Below are 21,286 nucleotides of genomic sequence, written 5' to 3'. Positions count from 1 at the left end.
CTTTTAAAACACTGCACGCAGAAATTCCCTCGTAGAAGTTTAGAGCAAGTGACTGAGGTCCTCCAATAGTTTATGACAGAAGACTCAGGGATGGGAGAGTGGGGGTGGGGTGGGAGGTTGGCCAGATAGGGACCAATTATTTACAAGACCTTGCTAAAAAGGAGCCTGAGAAACGTTTACCCAGAAGCCTCTCGGATTCAGTGATTCCTTGATACACAGAACCCAGAAAGCTGCTTAATGGACCCAACAGTTAGCAAAGAACTGCCCTGAGTGCCTTTTTATTTAAATGCGCATTTTGAGCCTGCCAGTTAGCCCCGGGGCTGGCCTTTTCCCAACCCCGCCTCCAGCCCCAGTGGTATTCCTTTTGGGTGCTTGAATTCTTAGTTTTCATTCCATTCTCTTAGCATGCCCTGGGATGGGATTTCGAGGGCACCTCTTTTCATCTGTAAAGCAAAACCCAGACTGAAAAAACTGTGAGACGACCGCCCATGACGTGTGGTCAACACTTCTTCCCGTTGACTTAGGTTAAATTCTTCCCCGCTATCAGTTCTTCATGTTAGAGCCACAGAAGCCCAATCTAGAGGCCGGCTTCTGCTAAGAAGGGGCTTGTGGGGAGAAAGAGGCAAAAGGCGGGACAAGGATGAAAGGGGCGGGTACCCTAACCTGGGGGCTGCTTCCCAGGGCCTCAGCCACGCCTCCTGCCTTCTCCTGCTGGCAGAGCCGGGCCGCTGCCGCCGGACTCTTATTTTGAAGGGCGGCGGGAGGCTCACTGAGTCACTGAGTCACTGAGCGGCGTGGCTCTATAAAGCTGGGGTACCTGCCCGGCGCAGCCGGAGGAGCCCTTAGCGCCCACCTTCTGGCTTCGCTGGGACCCGAGATCGGCGAGTGCAGGCAGAGCAGGAAAACTCAAGGTAGGCGTGGGACTCCTAGCCCTGTGGCTGCTGGAAAAAGTTTGAATTAAAGAGCTGACAGTGCGGGACAGCCCTGAGGAGCGAACCGGGAGGGCTGGGCACACTGAGCAGCAGATCGGTCCTCTCCAGAGCCCCTCCTTCCCGCTCGCAGGATCTGAGCCCTGATCCTGGAGCTGAGCCCCAGATGACACTTTTCCATCCTTTCCCCGGGGTCGGGACTGGAGAAGATGCTTTGGCACCCCGGAGGACCCCCTCCCTCCCCCGCCACCCTCTTCTCTAGCTTCCCTGACACCATCCCCCTCTTAATCGAGGCTCCCTTGGAGGGAGCAGAGCTAACGGGGCTGCCAGAGATTTGGGGATGGGAGCTGGGAGGGGGCGATGACCTCATCCTCTGGCTGTCGGTTTGGTCTTGGAGGAGGGGTCCACCCCTCCCAAGCCCCTCCTCTCCTCTGGCTCTCTCTCTCTCTCTCTCTCTCTCTCTCTCTCTCTCTCTCTCTCTCTCTCTCTCTCGGTCTGTCTCACTGTTTCTATGTGTGTCGGTCTTGTGTCTGTGTGTATGTTTATGTGTGTGTACACCTCTGTGTCTCCAGCTTTTTCTCTATGTGCCTGTGTCTGTCTGTCTCTGTGTCTCTGTCTCTGTCTTTGTCCCTCTGTGTGTGAGTTTGTCTCTCATCTCTTCACTCTCTTCTCTCTCATCTACGTGAGCACACGCACACCACTGGTCACATTCCCACCAAGTCGGTGCAGAACCTTGGGGACTTGTGCCTGTATGAGGTGTCCGGCAACTAGTAGTTGTGACTTTCACCCTGGCTAATGTGTGGCCTGCAGCTCCGCCTCCGCGGTCCTGGCCGTGCTTTGTTAGCTGGTTAGCTTCCCCAGATCTGTGAACTGCCAGACTCCTCTCCTCTGGGATGATGTGTGCAGAAACCTGGCGCTCCAGATCCGGAGAAAGAGGGCCGCCCAAGCGGGTGGGGGTTGGCTTCCCCGACCTTTGCCCTATTTAACACTTCTGTGGCTCTGTCTGGACTGGTGAGTTGTCCAGACTCCAGAAGGCAGTCTGGTCACACTGAGTCCAGATGTAGGATTGGGACTTTTTCTCTGTCCCTGGGAACTGACTAAAAAGGGTTAGGTCTCTTTGGACAAGACTCATCTTTCTGCGTTGCTTAAGCCAAGCCCACGGACTGTTATATAGGAGAAACTCAGGGTGAATATATATTCCTCAGACCCCGGGGTCTGCTAGGGCTGGAACGCACCTCCCTGCCCCCCCCCCCCAAGTTTGGTATGTGGCTACAGATTAGTTTGAGGAAAGCAGAAAGAGCAGACCCCAGTGTCGGAAGGAAGCAGGATTAGTAAACAGTGATGCTTTCCTGAGGAAGAGCCCTTTCCAGATTAGTGACTGGTCCCACCAGCTGGCCTTGGGGATGCCTTCTAGATTTGTGTGAGTAAGGCTTCTCCTGAACTACCGACTCCAGAGATAAGTACATTGGTGTGTCCAGCTGCTGGGTTCCTTCTGTAGGGAAGCAGCAGGCACGTATGTCAGTCTTCCTCCGGACCTCTTCATCTCTCCTACCAAAAGCTTTTATTTTATTTTTGACCCTCAAGAGTTGGGGGTTTTAGGTTTAGTGACAGAAGTTGGAAAATACTTCTTCCATAGGTTGTTGGTGTTGGTTGATGTAGGAGAAAGTGAAATACATGTGTCCCTGAGCTTCTGGAAAATTCTAATTTAGAGAGACAGTTAAGTGACCAGCCACCCTTGGGCAAAGAAACCTACAAGAGGACACAAGAGCTAGAAACCAGATTTTTCAACTCACTCCTATGCCTTACTCTTTTTGTGCTGAGCCATGGTGTATCTATAGATACATATATAATATAATGTGTCGTTGTCTTTAGTACAAACAGAGTTGGTTACCATCTAGGAACAAATCATAATGGCATCCTAATCGTCTCTTTGGCTCTGTGAAAGCCTGAGATGGTGAGGGAAGAGCCTGGGGAGGTGGCTGGAATAATGTAGCTTTATTTTCTGTGACTGTTGAAAGCCATGGAATTCTGATAGCTGGTGTGGGACAATAGCTCACCTGCTCTGCATGATGTAATAGCTACTTGCTCCATCTGTCCCAGGTAAGGACACTTGCTGACTTAGACAATGGATAGATGTCCTACTCAGAGGAACTCTGAGATTGCTGCAAAATGCCTTAGGGACTCTACATACAGTTTCCAGTTGATCTTTAAAACTTTAGACATGCACAATACAAACAGTGGCACTTTACTCTGCTATGTTGGGGTTTCAATGTTCACTGTGTTGCCTTCTCACATCTAAACTTGGACTTTTAAGGCCTTGGCTCCTTGGCTGTATTATTACTTTTCAGGGTTGTAGCCTTTCCCTACCCCTCAATATAGGTTCTTCCCCACATTACAATAAACCTTTGGCTACTTACATAAAGAATTTCCTGGAAATTATTGGAGTCCATTGCATTCAAACTACCAAAATTATTAGGATTTTTATCAAACAGTTATTGATTATCTAAAGAATTGATCATTGCCCTGTCTTCAAATTTCTCTCACTGTCATTATAAACTATAAAGCTACATGTAACAGTGTCATCTCTTTAGGCTATATATTCATATCAGGAATTTTGTATCAAAACTTATTGCACTTTTTCCAATGCTTATTTCAAAATATCATGTAAATATTGGGTGACCAAAGTTCACTGTAGTTCACACTTTATGTGTCATTCAGTATCTTGTCAAGTACCCCTTTCAAATCAATATGGGAGAAAGCCACTAAAAACACATTAAAAAATAATGCTAGTGTAGATGGGGTTTCCCATCTGGTCCCACTGCCCTTCAGTCCCAAATAAACATACAGAGGCTTATATTAATTATAAACTGTTTGGTGGATGGCACAGGCTTCTTGTTGGCTAGCTCTCTCTTAATCATTAACCCATTTCTATTAATCTAAGTATTTCTACATGCCCTTATCTTATCAGAGAATGCCCGGTGTCCTATCTTCCCAGAAGCTACATGGCATCTCCTGGAGGCTCACTCTCTGCATCCTCTCCCAAGAATTCTCCTCATCTGGTAGCCCCGCCTATACTTCATGACTGGCTACTAACCAATCAGTGTTTTATTCATCAACCAATAAGAAAAACATATATACAGGAGGACATCCCCCATCATGCTAGTTAAAAGGGCACTAAGTGCTTTTTTGAAAGTGCACGCCTGTATGTCTCTCTTTTGCAACTCCTAGGGATTTATTCCAGAGAAGCTCTGTGTGTGTGTGTGTGTGTGTGTGTGTGTGTGTGTGTGTGTGTGTGTGTCAGAGGCTAAAGAATTAGGGTTAGTTTCATCCAAAGAGAATGAGTGGATAGGAAGCAATGGGACTTCTTTGCTGAGAAGGCGTGGAGACAGACTAAATGATGAAAGCCAGAGGTGTCAGGGAGGGAGAAGCACTCTAGGGGAGTTGTCTGCCTACTGCATGGACTCTTCGGGACAGATTTTTTTCTTGAGATGACTTGTTAGTTAACCATGATTGGTAACATGAGCCTTTCCAGGCAGGTGAATGGCTCAGTGCTTGTGTATTTTGGATCACAACTCGAGGAAGTGAACTGAAAATGCAGAGTGGCTATCTAATGTCAGGTCGAGACTCCACACTCAGTGAAAGTCAGTTCGATAGTCTGAGTATCATCGCCACGCCATGATGGCAAGTGAAACTGGTGGTTATCACAGTGTCCTCAAGTCCAGTGGCGGTTATCACCACATCATCCAGACCATTGGAAGGCACGCTGGCTTACTAGATGGAAATTATTTCCCCCAAGGGAAAGGCTGCCATTGGCAGACAAGGTGCATCAGCCAGAAGAAATGAGTAGTGACCATTTTTCTGGCTTCTGTTAGCAGAAACCTTGCTTTTTTTTCCTTAAAAAAATAAGTGTTAAAAATAGACTCTCATAAGAAGACACACAAAGCCAAGTGAAAGGATTAAATGTTGGAGTTTCACCAGCAAGAGAGAGAGAAAAGAAAGCTAATCTTTGTTTAAATCACTGGGCTGGGGTTGGGGATGGTTCTGTTGGTAAAATGCTTGCCCTGCAAGCAGCAGGACCTGAGTTCCATCCCCAGAACCCACATTTGCAACCCCAGAACTGAGGATGCAGAGACCAGCAAGCATCATAGTATTGGCAAGTTCAAGTGAAAGACCCTGCCACCAAAAAGAAAAGAAAAATGGATGGATGGATGGATGGATGGATGGATGCTACCTGAAAATCAACACCTGCATACAAATATGCTCTCATATGTACACCTACAATACAAGGATGTGTCTGTATCACACACACACACACACACACACACACACACACACACACACACACAATGAAGAACTGCCAGGCCTTAAAATTGCTGAGGATGTACCATTTTCCTGAACTATGTTGCCTTTAGGGGTTAGGCTCCCAGGCCAGCCCAGCAATGCTGTTGAAGGAGCCTGCATTATTAATAGAACCATAGGACCAGGTCAGTATGTATAACACAGTTGTCATGGGGGAAAACACATGCAGATCCAGCTTGAACACTTGAGAGCTTTCAGTCCCAGCCATATGGCAAAAGAACCCTCCTTTGTTGTTCCATTTAAATCCTGGAGGAAATGTAATGTAGAGAGATAGATTTTTTTTTTTTTAGCTTCCCCTTCTGCTAACAGAGGCTCCACCCTGGATCCACAGAGCTGTGGGGAAGGGGATCCTTGGCAGAGGGAAGGAGAAGAGCAGAAGAAGGTGCCAGTCATGGAAAAAAAGGGAATGCCAGTTGTCCATCACCTATGGTATTGGTTGGGATGGTTTAGCCTCGTGTGCTACCTGCTGGCTGCCATTATTCCCTTACTAAACAAGAGGTTTTTAGTAGAACACAAACCTAGGCATTAACTGTATGTTTGATAGTTTAAACCAGGATTAGGTTTTAAATGGAATCTGGACTAGTAGGAGGAAAGAAAACACATGGAGGTTTTTCTACTCATTCTCTTCTTCATCCTCCTCCTCTTTCTCCTCCTTGTCTTCCTCTGCCTCCTCCTCCTTCTTATCAATCTGCCATATTCCTAAACTAGTTCCAATTTGGATTGTAAAAAACAAGAAAATTTGAATATATATTTCTAACTGAGCATAAAATAATGGGTCACATATTGGATACTTTATACCAGAAACTATGCTAAAATATTTACTCGTTTATGTCATTTGGTCCCCATCACAATCCCATGCGCTCTGTAGTTTTAGCATTCCCACCTCAAAATGATGAAGGGGAGATATGGAGAGGGTTAGTCATTTTCCCCAGAGTCACACAAATCAGAAAGGGCAGCACTGGGCCTTCGTAAATCAACAAATATTATTGTGTAAGTTCTATGTCCCAGGCACTGTGAGAATAAAGCAATGTTCTAAATGGGAACTATGCAAAACTCCCTGTTCTTTTGGAGCTTAAATTCCAGGGGTAAGTGACAAACTATAAACACCTTACACTTCAGATGCAGCAGGAAAAGCAGAGCTGTGGAGGAGGCTAAGGAATGTCAGTTTGGGGTGGGATTCAGTGGGATAAAAAAAACAGATCTCCTAGCAGAGCCAACAGAATCCAGAATACTCACAGTGTTGTTTCTCACAGTGAACCATTTTGGTTTGTACCACTCCATGTTTGGTTCCATGCTGTCCTCATCAATCACTGCCAACCTTCCAGCAAGTGACCAGGAAGTGCTGAAAAACAACTCACAAAGGGCTTGATCTTGTCTGTCCAGAGGTCAGGAGAGATGGAGACAATTGCTGGAGGGACATTTTGAAGAAGGTGGGGATCTTATGTGCAGCAGTAGATTGGTCTAGCCTTCACATAAAGGGCAAAGGGAGTTCTTCTGCAGGGCTGGCGGGAAAGCTGCATCTTACCACAGTGGTTTAGGATTGGGTAGGAGTAGGGGTGGGAGCTATGGGAGTTCTCCCTGGCTGTTTCTGCTTTCTTTGTGAAATGGAGAACTCACTCATCAGCTGAGAGTGGGCTGGGGAGGGAGTGTAGGGGTCAAATGAGAAGAGAGATGGGTAGCAGTCACCTGAGAGAGAGGAAGTCTGCCTTTAACTGCTGAAATATCCACTGGGGTCATCCCAAGTTCAAAGTCTTACTCTTGATGTCTGTAATATAGTGGAGCTCAGAATTCTTTCTTGAGTTCTCTTGAGGAGAGCAACTCTTATCCTTGTCAGCATCTGCCACTTACTCATAACAGACCCTGCAGTTAATGGATGCTTAGTATGGGTGAATGATGGCTATCATAAACCCCCTACGCAGTAGCCCAGAAATAATACTTAAAACTAGCTATCCTGAGACAGGGCATGGGGGCATGAGCCTTTAATCCCTGCAGTAGGGAGGCAGATATTTGAGCTCTAGACCAGTCTGGTCTACATAGTGAGTTCTAGGACAGCCAGGGCTACACAATAAGATCCTGTCTGAAAAACAAAACACACCTTCCTATCCTTTTTGTTACATCGTTCTCTTTCTTGGGTGCTGATTCATCTTTTTCCTATAACAAGTTAGGTACCCAGGCGTTGTCTTACTGCTTATTTCTTTAAGCCCTGTCTCCCTATGGCTGAGTATCAATCAAGCCTTGAGAGAATTCTTTTTGTTTTTGAGACAGGGTCTTACTTCGTTCAGTTTGGCCTCAAACTCCGTACTCAAATGATCCTTCAGCCTCAAGTAGCAGAGAGTACATGAGACACACTACAGCCAGCTACTGCAACAGAGTTCTTAGTTTTGTGTTGTTTTGTATTCTGGGGTGGGCTGCCTAAATTGAACCTCATTCCTTCTTGTACTATGCCTCAGTTAAGGTCAGCAAAGATACCTTCTACTTGAATCACGTCTTGTTAGCCAGTGCAGCGCTGGGACACAACACACATGGTCAGCTGGGAAACCAGGAAACCAAAGGGATGGGGGCGGGGCCTGTTAGAATGAGCCCGGAAACAGATATCAGGTTATCTCACTAAGCTGGAGACAAAAGAATTGATTGCAGTAGATGAATGTCCAGGATGGTTAAAACGGGGGACTAGGGAAATGGCTTAGTCAGCTCAAATTTGCTTAAAAGCTCAGTATGGTGGCAGGCATCTGTAATCCCAGCCCTGGGAAGGCAGAGGCAGGCAGATCCCTGGAGCTCACTTGCTGCTAGCCTGCCTGAATAGGTAAGCTCCAGGTAGAGAGTGACTGAGAAAGACACCTAATATCAACTTCTGGCCTCCGTATTAGCACAAGGGCGCGCGCGCGCGCGCACACACACACACACACACACACACACACACACACACACACACACACACACACACACAGACACACACACACACACACACACACACACACACACACACACACACACACACACACACACACACACACACACACACACAGACACACACACACACACACACACACACACACACACACACACGAACACGAATGCATCAGGACTGATTCTTTCAGTGGTAGTGGTATTTAAAGAACAAAGGGTGATACACCAGGGTTAATCCAAAGCTTTGCTAAGCAGTGGGTGGATGGAGCTTCCTTTCACAGAGGTGAGAACAGCTAGGGGGAATCGGGGTGGGGGTGGGGAGGGGTGATGTAATTCTAAACATCCCATATAGAGGTTATTGTACATCTTGGGCCGAGATCTGACCCGGCGGGGCGGGGAGGGCGGGGGTGGGGGGAGGCGCAGGGGGGAGACAGTGACTCAGGGACTTGGGAATTATCATGCAAGTAAAATTAAGTCCCTGGGGGAAAGGCATGACTTTGCACCCAAATGAGCATTAGATGAGAAAACCTGCTGTCTTGGAAGACTGAGTAAAACCAAACTCACTTACTTGATGGCCAATAGTCACAAAATCTGACCAGTGACAGAATATTGAAGGACAGCACATTCCAGTCAAACCACAAATGAATTGCCTTAAAACTGGAGCTAGAAAACAAGTTGTGGCTTTTCTTCGTAAAGCCTCATTTTCTACTTATCTTCATAACTAAAAATGGATGTATTTGTATGGGAGGGTGGCATGTGGACTTTAGCAAAGATTTATTTTGGGTTCCTATTTAGAGACAAAATGAATCCACATGTACACTGTCCTCCTCACCCACCACACCATTCTGTTATGTAACATAGAATGATCCTGAGAACATACTGTCCACACCAGAAACTATAAATCTGTCCAGGAAACTGACTACAAGAAACTCAGAGATGGTGCTTGAGGACTTGGACTTTGCCTTTCCAATAAGACGCATTTATCTGCAAGAGAGAGTGGTATATAAAAATTTGCAAATCTCTTCAAAGGGCACAAAAAGCACCCAGGGTTAGCAAGGCAGTGATCCAAGCCCATGAATTCTTTGGCCCTTCTTTATATACAGCCAGCAGACACTGTCAGTTTGCAAACAGAGAGAGTAATACCCTTAAGTATCAGTTCATCTTCTGCCTTTTGCAGAACTATCCACAAGTGTGTGGTTCATGCTCTGTGAAACCACTTGATGTGTGAAGTTTGCAGGCCTTTAGTATGGCTTATTCTTTGCCTCAGGGCACAAAATAAATGTCCTGATGACTCCATTTTAAAAGTTATTTGTTATTTTGTATTTAAATATTTTTAAGGGGGTTCAGCATTTACCAGCATGGGCTAGCTGCTTTTGCAGAAGACCCGAGCTGAGTTCCTGTCGCCCACATTGGGTGGCTCACAACTACCTATAACTTGAGCTCCAGGGAATCCGACGTCCTTGGGCACCTGTACTCACACAACATACATTCACACACACACACACACACACACACACACACACACACACACACACACACACACACACACACTCACTCATCCTTTAAAGTCATTCCTGGAGAGATGGCTCAGCGGTTAAGAGCACTGACTGTTCTTCCAGAGGTCCTGAGTTCAATTCCCAGCAACCACATGGTGGCTCACAACAATCTGTAATGAGATCTGGTGCCCTCTGCTGGCATGCAGGCAGAAGACTGTATACATAATAAATAAATAAAATCTTAAAAAAAAAGTCATTCCTTAAAAGCGATTTTTCAAAACTTAAATTTAGATTCATCAGAAGTAGATAAAGTTGGAGATGTACAGCACCCATTACTGGACATGAAAGCCAGGTTCTCATCCACTTAAAAATAGTAGGACATTTGCCACTTCCCAGTGGGGATACTTACTAGGGGAGCTCTACTACATAGATTTTTTAAAGTTCAATAATGATCCTTCCAATTTGTGTTTACCATAAGACTTGGATCTCTGGGGCCTACACTGTGCTTTGCTTTCCCAGTCTCTAGGTATCCTCCAAGATGCTTGGTGATGTTACCACTTGAAAATGTACACCAAGGGTGATGGCAGAATTTTCCAGAAACTTCAGCTCATATGTCAAATCTGGCTAAGTCAAACAAGAACACCCATTACAAGCTCAGGGAGGTTTTGGAGGGTAAATGCTAAGTGTCTAAAACCCTGAGAGCAGTTTTCTTGGTAGAGAAATTCTACAGGAAGAATCAGGTTGGGTTAATAAGGAGATCACTTGGTGGTACTTCCTGTAACTTGGTCACCTGCCCTGGGACAGCTGAGAAAGAAATGGAACAGCCAATGTTGCTGGGTGAGCTATTGGCCACTGCCTAGCCTCTGTATCTAGCCCGTGGTTTGCTTTAGTGTCTGAGCTCCCAGTGAGTTGGATGTGGCTTCTACAACCTATCCTGGAGCTCGGTTTTCCTCTTATGAGTGTTGTGTAATTCTGCTTTTTAATCTTGTCTTCTTATTAGACCAAATACAAATCTGAAAATGAAAGAAGATGATTCACTTGGGAGTTTTTAAATATTTGCCCAGTGTAATTGTGTCTCTTACTTTTGATTTTATTGTGGCGTCCCTCTTCAATCTGTAATTAGGAAGCATTTCAAAAGTACACAGTGAATGGTTTCATATCCTGTGTAGTTCAACCATTATTGTTTTACTGTGTGTTATGTAAACACAGTAATTAGATAGCATCCATAGAATGATACTTTTATGTTGTCAGTCATTTGAGGAATTAACAGAGAGCAAGATAAAGTATGTCCTGAATAAAGTCTGGCTCCATACTTGACTGTGCTATGAGGATATTCTCACTTTCCAGTGGCACACATCTATCCATCCTCTCTTTCTCTGTGCTTTCTGGGTGGTTTAGACACAGCATCCCTTCTTCAGTGTTCTTTTAGAGAAAAATAATTTCATATCTCTAAAAGTGGGTATTCAACTAAAATTACAAGTTAGGAGGGGATTGATGACTTAATAGCAAAGAGTAGCGCCTTATAAAAAACACAGAATCTGGGGGTCACCTTCAGGCGTGGTGAGGACATACCTAGTGTTTTCCTGAGTTCCCAGAGATCTGCATCTTGGTCTGTATGTCTCAAGCTAACAGTGAAGGAAAATTTAACCATATGGTCATGACTTACAGCCTGCACCTTATTTTCTGAACTGGCTGAGGAGGAGGTTCCATGGCAGCATTGTCCTCTGTTGATAGGCTGTAGGTCCTAGATAAGTCATCCATGTCCACACTCACATCCAAGACTCTCCATGTTTCCTCTGGGTCTTTGCTACTCTTCAAATAGAAAGAGAGCTGAGCAGAGCACATGGAAGGAAACTGTGAGGGCATTCCCATCCAGTCCTTCTCTGATCTCCTTCCAACTCCCCATGCTCTTAGGGAGTTTGGGGCTAAAACATTTAACAAGTTGATGATTCTGTGGGATTTGGTTTTCTAGTCTTGGAGTAATTAATAAGAATCCCAGACTCGAGTGAGGACCACATTCTTGCTCGAATTATAAGCCATGCATAATCAGTAAAACTATTATTAAACACAAAAGCTTCTCCAAATCCCCAAGTGCCTATTACCCACCCCCATGATGACAGAGATGGTCCAACAGCTGTGTAGCTGAATATGTACATGTACCATAGCATGCATATAGGCTGGGGAAGCATGGCTGTGTCACCTAACCCAATTAGCCTAAAATCATGGTTATAATGGTTTTGTCAAAAAAGGATTTTCAAATGCCAATTAATGGGTCACAGGCTAACACTAAGAGATTGATTTGCACACCTATTAGAGTGTTCCTGTCTCTTTGGATATACTAGAAATGTGATGAGGCCCGAGAGGGAGGACCATCCCTAAGCCAAGGTCACAGGAAAAAGTTTGCTTTGCAAAACTAAAACTACCTGCTTAGGTGTTTCTCTTCGATGTTTAGTTTGGGTTAGGCAATATTGACTTTTTTTTTTTTAAGTGTGTAAAATTTACATTCAATTTCCCTTTATCTCAGTCAGATAGTTGTTAGAACTTAGGATGAAAAAATTTGAGAGGCCTGGCAACATTCTGCTCACACCATGCCATAATTCCAGATAATGGTGCTGTACAAAACTCCCAGACATTGTGTGGTGGTTTTGGCTTTAGGAAACGCACTTGCCATTTTAATAGGCAATGAGGTTCATCACATGAATTTGAGGCCTTCCATATTAGGCTCTTTGGATCACATGAGGTATTTGGGGGAGGGGGGACTAATTGAGTGCAGAGGCTTCTTTAGGGCAAGCAGAGTAAGGAATTCAGTCAAATGAAGTCATCCAAGAGTAGCAAGCTCAGGCAGAAAAACCTGGCAGCATTTTACCCATACCAAGCCACCTGAGCCATTTCCTGGGCTGCAAACAATATTACGGAAATTACACTTCCCTGCCAAATTTACCACACCTTGCCAAACTTGGTACCTCTGTGTTGCCTCAAGAGTCATTACAGCTGTGTAACCTATCTTCCAAGAAGCCTTGTGAAGGACAACAGGGAGTGGTCATGTCTCTGTTTTCACAGATAAGTGGAGGATGTGGTACTCTTCCCTTGTGTGCAAAAGGATGCTTCTGTCATACTCAGCTTATAGGGAATGGTGACCCATCATGAAGCAGTGTGTGAGGCTGTGTAAGTCAAATAACTGGGACAAAGAGTTTGTGTTTTGCTTCGTTTCCTTGAATTTAAACTAAGATTACTTACTTAAGCATCATGATTGACTAGGCCTACTGTAACAATAACTCTTTCCACCAGTTGCTTGGGTTCTGCAGTCATTTTAGGCCCCCAAATAACACACAGAGTCTTATATTAGTTACAGTGCTGCTGGCCAATGACTAGGATATCTTATTTGCTAGCACAGTCTTAACTATCAACCATAACTACTAATCTATATATTTTATAAGGACTTATCTTACCAAGGACGCCGGCCTTATGTGTCCTCTCTTCGTGGAATCACATTGCAACTCTTCCCTTTCCTGCATTTCCCAGAATCCTCGTTCTCTCCTAGTCCCACCTAACTTGCTTTCCTATTGGCCAACAGTGCTTTATTTATCAACCAATAAGACAAACATATACACAGAAGAACCTCCCCCATCAGGCTAGAGATAAAGATTGCACTTAACTAATCATTATCTATCCCTTAGATATTAATATTGCTGCTAATGTCTATGTTATGTACACTCTATCAATTCTTCCAACAGCCCTGGGAAATCATTGTTTATCCTGTTAAATAGATATGTGTGTGTGTCTTTAAAGGAGAAAATGGGCCTGCAGATGTTAAAGAATCTGTTGTTTTCAGTGTAGTCCCAAGAGTTTCTCACTCCAATTTCCAGTCTTTCTAAACCCGTATGCCCTCAGTGAGCAAGATTCTGTGATTTCTGTTAATATTTTTTGTCATGATATCTAAGACTTACTACATGTATAAATAACATGAAAAAAAGTTTTGCAACAGGAAATTAGACTATGACTCACCACAGCACGTCTTCCCCTGCCAACTGCTTAACAGGTAAGGATGAATTCCAAATCATGAAACATTACGGTGTGTCATTCTCAAATCTTTCGGGCTCTTTACAAAGCTAGCAAACAAATGCAGTGTCTTTGACTGACTAGCAAGCACAGATCCAAAACACCATGTGATCAACATGGATCTGAATGAGGATGATATTGACTGGGGCCCTTTAAGGAGGAACAGAGCCTGGGAGCAGAAGGAAATGACTACCTATCAAGAGGGTCTTCATCTTCGGGTCCAGAGCTTCCAGAGAGCACTAGAGCCAATCACAGAGAAGTCTGGTAGAAGGTCGGAGCTGGTGGAACAAGGAGGCCAATTGCCTGAGGTAGTAGAAGAGTTAGTTGTGTGTCAGGGCTGGAGGGCGTGTGTGGAGATCGCAGCCAGAGAGGACCCAGAGCAGAGGGAAACAGGAAGATCCTGAAGTATGTTCTTTCAAGGGGCTTAGGGGCAGTTTGTGCTCAGTGAGCCTTTTGTCAGTTTTGTACCATTGACACAAGCCTTTTTTCAGTTGTTAATGAAAATCTCGCATGTGCCAGAGATCTCTGACTAACGTAGTGTATGGGAATGAGGCATCTTCGCTTATAGCTTGGAACAGAACACAGTTTTTTTTTTTTTCCTCTGATATGAATTTGCACACTAATGCTGTGACTTGAACTCTTAAAACACAACATACAGCTGTGAGTATATATCTCCATAGAGCACTTGTCTGGAATCATCAGATTCCTGGCACATACTTACACACACACACACACACACACAAACACACACACACACACACACACACTCCAAACAAGCCCCTACCATGAAACATGTGTCACAACCAAATAATTAAAAAGTCTGAATATTATAGTATAATATTGGCCACATCTTCTCTAGACAATAGTTGCCATAGCCCACCTTTTCCCTCTCACCCACAAAATTCACTGTCTTATGTCTATTTCATTCTTACCTTTCACATTTGTTCCATCCTCCACCCACCACACAGTGCACACGGTCTCCATCCTTAGAGACAAGCCCTGGGACAGAAATCACACTGGAGGCATGTACCGCATACAGTAAAAGTCCAGGCTCCAGTTTGCCTGCCATTCTCTCAGGTTTGCTTTTATGACTTGGGTAATTAAGAGCCAGCTCTGTCCATTTGGTACGGTAACTTAAGCAGCTCAGGCATCTTATGACTATTGCAAACTTCAAAAACTTAACACACAAAAAATCAGGGTCAAAACTGGCAACATGTGACCAGCCAAGAATCCCATGTGAGAAAGACATGGATTTTTCTTTTATTGCAGTTCCCTTATGTGTATCTTAGACACCTTGTGTGTAAGGGAGATAGATCCACTGCACAACTGGTAATTCTGGTGAGCAATCCATGGGTTTCTGGCAGCTCACCCTTTGGAGGTGACCATTATGATGACTCTGTGATGGAAAGACTGTAGTAACTGTGGGGACTGGATCTCATCCAGACTCCTGTAAAGAATCCTATGCAGATGAGAGCAGTAATGGTCCTCTGATTGCAAGTTCACTTCCAAGAATTAACAAGATGTGCTGAAAGCCATGGCTCTCAAAGTGTGGCTGAGGCTCCCATAGCCACACCTTAGCAGCACCATCTCAGGAACACAGAGCACTGGTATCCAGTACACCTGTGTCTTACCTGCACTGGCATCCAGTACACCAGTGTCTTACCTGCACTGGCCTCCAGTGCTTCCATTTACTACCCCTACTGGAAACAAGCAGTACTTTAGTTTATTGTCAGAAATAGTATCAAGGAAAAAAAAAGTTTTGTTTTGTTTGTGTTTTGTATCAGGCTTTCTTGAACACCAGCCCCCAAGTCATGACATGGAGACTTATTATTAATTCTCAGCCTTAACTTAAGCTTGTTTCTAGCTAGTTTTTTTTTTTTAACTTAAATTATCCCGTTTTTATTAGTCTATGTGCTGCCCGGAGGCTCCTTTACCTTATCTACGTGCATCCTGCTTTTTTGCTTACTCCATGGCTGGCTGGCTGGCTCCTGGCTGGCTGCCCACCAGCCCCTCCTATCCTTCCTATTCCTAACTATTGGCCATTCAGTTTTTTATTAGACCAACCAGGTGCCTTAAGCAGGCAAGGTAAAACAGCAACACATCTTTACATAGTTAAATAAATGCAGCATAAATAAATGCACATCTTCACATAGTGAAATATGTATTCTATTCTACAACAATGATTGTTGGGGAAAAATTGGAGATAGGGTCTTTCTATGTAGCACTGGCTATCCTGAATTTCTCTGTGTAGACCGGGCTGGCCTCAAACTCACAGATATCTGCCTGCCTCTGCCTCCTAATTTGACCATATTAAGACTATAACAAAAGTTTTAACATTTACTAAAGAATAGAAAGCTTCATATCACATAAATGGAGTGCTTAGAATGGTTCATCTTGCTTTCTGGTATTTAATTTTTTAAAAAGATTTATTTATTTATTATGTACACACTGTTCTGCCTGCTTGTATGTCTGCAGGCCAGAAGAGAGCACCAGATTTCACTACAGATGGTTGTGAACCACCATGTGGTTGCTGGGAATTGAACTCAGGACCTTTGGAAGAGCACACAGTGCTCTTAGCCACTGAGCCACCTCTCCAGCCCCCTGGTATTTAATTTTTAAAAATAGGAAAAAGGTGTGTGTGTGTGTGTGTGTGTGTGTGTGTGTGTGTACACGTGCATGCCAGAAGACAACTTAGTGGAGTTGGTTCTCTCCTACCATGTGAGTCTCATGCATAGAAGTCAGGTAGGCAGGCATGGCATGGAGGCAGGTGAGTTTACCTGATGAGTTGTCCCTTGGCCCTTAGACTCTTCTTTTAAGAGAATTATGTTCCCAGATCAGGCCCAGGTTCCTAGGCTCTAGCAGCCTTCCTACTTTATTTTGCCTTTTTGAAACTTGCGACCACAGGCACAAACAATGACACCTGCTGGAAACCTTAATAGAGTTGAAAACACAGTTGGAAATGAGACTGGAGAAAAGATTGTCTTTTTTCCCCTCCCATTTCTCTTTCTTTCTTTTTCTGTTTTGTTTTGTTTTTTTTCAAGACAGGGTTCTCTGTGTAGCTTTGGAGGCTGTCCTGCAACTCACTCTGTAGACCAGACTGGCCTCGACAGAGAGATCACCCTGCCTCTGCTTCCCGTATGCTGGGACTAAAGGTGTGCACCACCACCTCCCCGCCCTCCCTCCCCTTTCTGATAAAGACATGGCTTGTGCACTGTCGCTACAGATGCTTGCATTTACACATGGACATTTTAAACTCATGTGGCTTCTGACCAACCATTTCATCTTTACCTTTTTTCTCATATAAGTTACATGGGTGCTTCTTGGTCACATTGTTCACATCAGTGAGTACATTACAGTGGAAACAGCATGCCTGTCTGAAAGGTAAAAATCCCGTGGAGAGAGGCATACAAGTTTGACCCACTTTTTGTAAATAAAACAAATCCCAATTTAAAAGAATGTGTATTTATATATTTTTAAAAGCTACATGGATTTATATTTGCAAAGCAAAATTTCCAAAAAAAAAATAGCTCCAAAATATTAGCATTTTCCCCTGAGAAGCAGAATTGTGTAAGGACTGACAATTCTAGGAAAGAATTTTCATTTTTGTACTTGAATTTCCAACCCTGGCTCTTTTATTTATTCATGTTGAGAAATAAATATCTGGTAGGGAACTAGGGAGATGGTTCAGTGGTTAAGAGTCCAGGGAGCCCAAGGTTGGTTCCCTGCTCCCACATACTAGCTCACAACCGCATGGAACTCCAGCACCAGAGGAACCCACACATCGTGCCTGTGTGTACAAACACATGCTCATGCACATACACACACACACAAATATTTAATTTTTGAAGGAAAGATATCAGAAAGAAACTAAGTTGCAAGAATATTAAGAGTTTGGTACTATGCTTCCCAGTCACTGTGATTAGGGATGGTCCTTTTTTGTTTGTTTTGTTTTCAAAACAAAGTCTCACTATGTAGTGCTGGCTGGCCCAGAACTTGCTATGTAGACCAACCTGGCCTAGAAGTCACAGAGCTCCACCTGCCTCTGCCTCCTGAGTGTTAGCACTAAAGAACAAGCCACCTTGGAGACAAAGCGAAGACTACACAGTCTCTGAGCTCATTCCCATGCACAGAGCCAGCTACTGTGCTTAAGGGTTCTAGAACTGCAGCAAAGCTGTGGGAACCACGCACATTGATGTGGATTGTCAACAGCTGGGAAAACATGGCTACTGTCAAGGGCTATTATGCCTTGCAGCCCAGCAAGAATGGCACATAAACTTAGGCATGGATCGGCTTCCCAACAGCCTTTGTGTACCACTGATGCAAAAATAATTTGGAGAAAATATAAAGACACCCAGCATGTGAAAGAAGAAACACCAAACGTAAGAAGTCAGGGATGACTGGTTGCCAGACCTAGAATTGTACTAAGTGGAATTCTGCAGCTAAGCACTGATAGAATTTAGACCTTGAATCTGGAATGTTCTTTGAGTCTATGCCTTAAATAGTAGAAAGGAAAGGCTTAGATGAACAAGACATATTTCATTTCAAATGATTACTAAAGCCTTTTACAATTGAAGAGCAGACTAAGCTTTCTGGGCGGACTTGTCTTCAAACTCCACCAGCATCAAAAGCTGCCTGGAACCCTTATTTCAGAAAGAATCAATAATTCAAGACACCCATTGTCTGTGCTACCTTCTATAATTAATGTGTAGGTTCAAGCAGACAAAAATGAACATTACCTAAAGTATTCAGGGAGAGCACAAAGTGTAGTTAATTGAGCTGGAAAGAAGTCATTTGGAAACTCTTCCTGGAGGGTGTGAGAATTTTTTCCCTTCAGGCAAAATATACTGATTCCATCCTTACCAAGAGGGTGCCTCCCATCTGAACATAAATGAGCCCTACCCCATTGGGACATTCCTGAACACAGTTGCATTCCAACTGGGTGCAACAGTTGACTTTTGTCTGAGCTTTCCTTGGCAAGTGATAACATCGGCGGAAGAGATAAGACTGCCCCTTAGAGAACTGAGCTGTGACAGGCTCCAGACCGCTGCATGCCCATTGTGTGAGCGCCAGCTTTCAGATTCAGGCTTGTGAAGGATGCTTGGGGTGTTCGTTATCTGCTTCTCAGAGATGCTAGATCAGATTTTCTTCATTGTCTCAACTCCAGGGGCAGAAGGCCTTCTGTGTAATGCTCTGGTTGATTTAGTTGTAGAATAAGAGGGGAAAGAAAGAGTGTGAATATTTTGGCATGTGGTGTGTGTGTGTGTGTGTGTCTGTGTCTGTGTCTGTGTGTATGTGTGTGTTGTCTGCATATATATGTGAATGCCAGTGTGGATACACAGAGGGCAGAGGTTGACCTTGTTTCCTCCTCTATTGCTTTTCACTGGATTTTTTGACAGGCTGTCTCACTGAATCTGGAGGCAGCGAGCCCCCAGAGTCCTCCTGGCTCCATCTCCCAGTGCTGAGACTGCAGTACGTGTGACTGCTCCCAGCTTTTGACCTGAATGCTGGGCATCCAACCAGAGGCCCTCACACTTTTACAGCAAGCACTTTACCCAGTGAGCCACTGACCTAGCCCCAACATGTGACTGTTCCTGTTGTGACCATATCCACTGAAGGAACCAGACAGCTTAATGTGTGATGTCAAAAGTCTGAATTGATTCTTCTGTGGAGTCCAACATCTTGAGAACATTTCTAGTACAAACTAAACTGCATTTATATTTAATCTATTCTGAGAGAAAGTGAAAGGAAACTAAAATTTCTGGACAGCCACATTCAGTGTGGTAATTTTACATGTTTAACTTCAAGTGTCTTCAGCAACCTCATTGGTAGTTATCCTGTACCTGGCCTTAAATAGGACAGTGAAGCTTGAGCTGTGACCTGGAAATATTGAGATTCAGAACACATAGCTGATTTGATGAGATGATGTATGTAAAGCCAACCCGTTTCTCTTCCCTCTCCTCCTTATTCCTATGCTATCCATGTTGGGGGCAGGATGGTGGGGAGGGGATGTCCTATGCTATTTTGTTAGAGTTGCTAATAACTTTGTAAAATCTGATGCCATAAAATACAATGCATCAACTTCTGACCTGTTGCTCAATGGACTTAATTTAAAAAAAAAAAAAAAAGCAATAAATCCCCTGATCCTCCCTCATTCTCAAAGAATACCAAGAAACAAACGATTTGATGACAAACAGGCAAAGCTGTGTCTGGCTATAAAGCCAGGAGACATACTTCGCCTGGTTCCTGAGAGTTAAGTAATCTGCCAGACCCTGAATGTGGGGTAAACTTGTCTCCCACTTCCTAAGGGAGGAGGCCTGGCCTGTCTTCCGCGCCCAGCTCCTTGAGGGAGGGAACAAATGGGAACAAATGTTCTCTCTCCACTCCTACTGCCCACCAAAAACTAAGCCAGGGGGAGCCTAGTTCCTTGACTCTCAAGTGGTTTCAGCGTATGTCTGAGCCTACTCCCCTAAAGCCCCTTTCAAAGTTCCTCTAGAGATAGTTAGGGTTCTTCACATTCCCAGAATATTTGAAAAGCTTGGAAAAACCCAGGCCACTGCTGGGAAAGCCCGTCCCCTTTTGTCACTTATATCATTGCTTATGTTGTAATTTCTCATGGCACTATGAAGTATGCCTGCCCCCTAGGTCTGGTTCAAGAGTAACAAGATGTTGTGAGCATTAGGTATGTCTGACTGCTCTCTAACATAGGGTTCTCAGACCCTGTGTACCTGGCAGACAAGAACATTTTGCTGAGTAACTAAATCTGACCCATGTGTCACTGAGGCACAGAGGGAGTCAGCTGGACAACCTTCCCCCGAACCACCACATCAGATGCTCCCTTATCTACTGTGCCTCCTTCTGCCTCCATCTCAGTGAGCTTCGTCAACAGTCTTCCTTTCCTGGGGTGTGAAGCCTACACATCGTACCTGGGTTTGCTTAGGGACTGGGAACCCATAGTTTTATATTCTCTTGTCTCCAGAATCTCTCTCTCTCTCTCTCTCTCTCTCTCTCTCTCTCTCTCTCTCTCTCTCCACACTAAATCAGAAGTGACCTACATGTGTAAAATGAAAGAAAAAGACAAACTAAAGGCATCTGAAATGCTATATTAATTATAAAACCATTGACCAGTGGCTAGGGCTCCTTATTGGCCAACTCTGTCTTAATTATTAACCCATAACTACTAATCTATGTATTTCTACTTGGCCTTATCTTACCAGAGAACAGAGAATGCCTGGCAAGTTGTGTACTCTCTACATGGCATCTCACAGTCCCTCTCTGCCTACCTTTCCCAGAATTCTCCTTGTCTCCTAAACCCACCTATCTTCCTGCCTCTATTGGCCAAACAGTGTTTGTATTCATCAACCAATAAGAAACTTATCTACCAAAGGGCATCCCCCATCATTTATGGGGTTTTTTGTTTTTGTTTTGTTTGTTTGTTTTGCTCACCAAAATTAACCACACCACTTCAGTGAGTAACTTATCAAAAACCATTGACGTGAGAGCTTCAGAAGTGAGTCCTGTTACCCACATGTGACAAGC

At 44.2% G+C, this 21,286-nt stretch overlaps 1 protein-coding gene across 1 annotated transcript in view; it reads left to right on the top strand.

Annotated features, from left to right (window-relative positions):
- The first annotated feature begins 753 nt into the window (after nt 1-753).
- The window catches only part of LOC100762600 (palladin), an 82,707-nt gene continuing 62,174 nt past the window's right edge, over nt 754-21,286 (top strand). The window contains exon 1 of the mRNA XM_035450493.1: nt 754-911. The gene's annotated coding sequence lies outside the window, so the exon portion shown is untranslated. The remainder of the gene's footprint in view (nt 912-21,286) is intronic.

The sequence above is a fragment of the Cricetulus griseus genome, assembly GCF_003668045.3.
Source record: "Cricetulus griseus strain 17A/GY chromosome 1 unlocalized genomic scaffold, alternate assembly CriGri-PICRH-1.0 chr1_0, whole genome shotgun sequence".
NCBI lineage: Eukaryota > Metazoa > Chordata > Mammalia > Rodentia > Cricetidae > Cricetulus > Cricetulus griseus.
The sequence above is the reverse complement of the archived record's forward strand: the minus strand, read 5'-3'. Positions and strand labels throughout refer to the sequence as shown.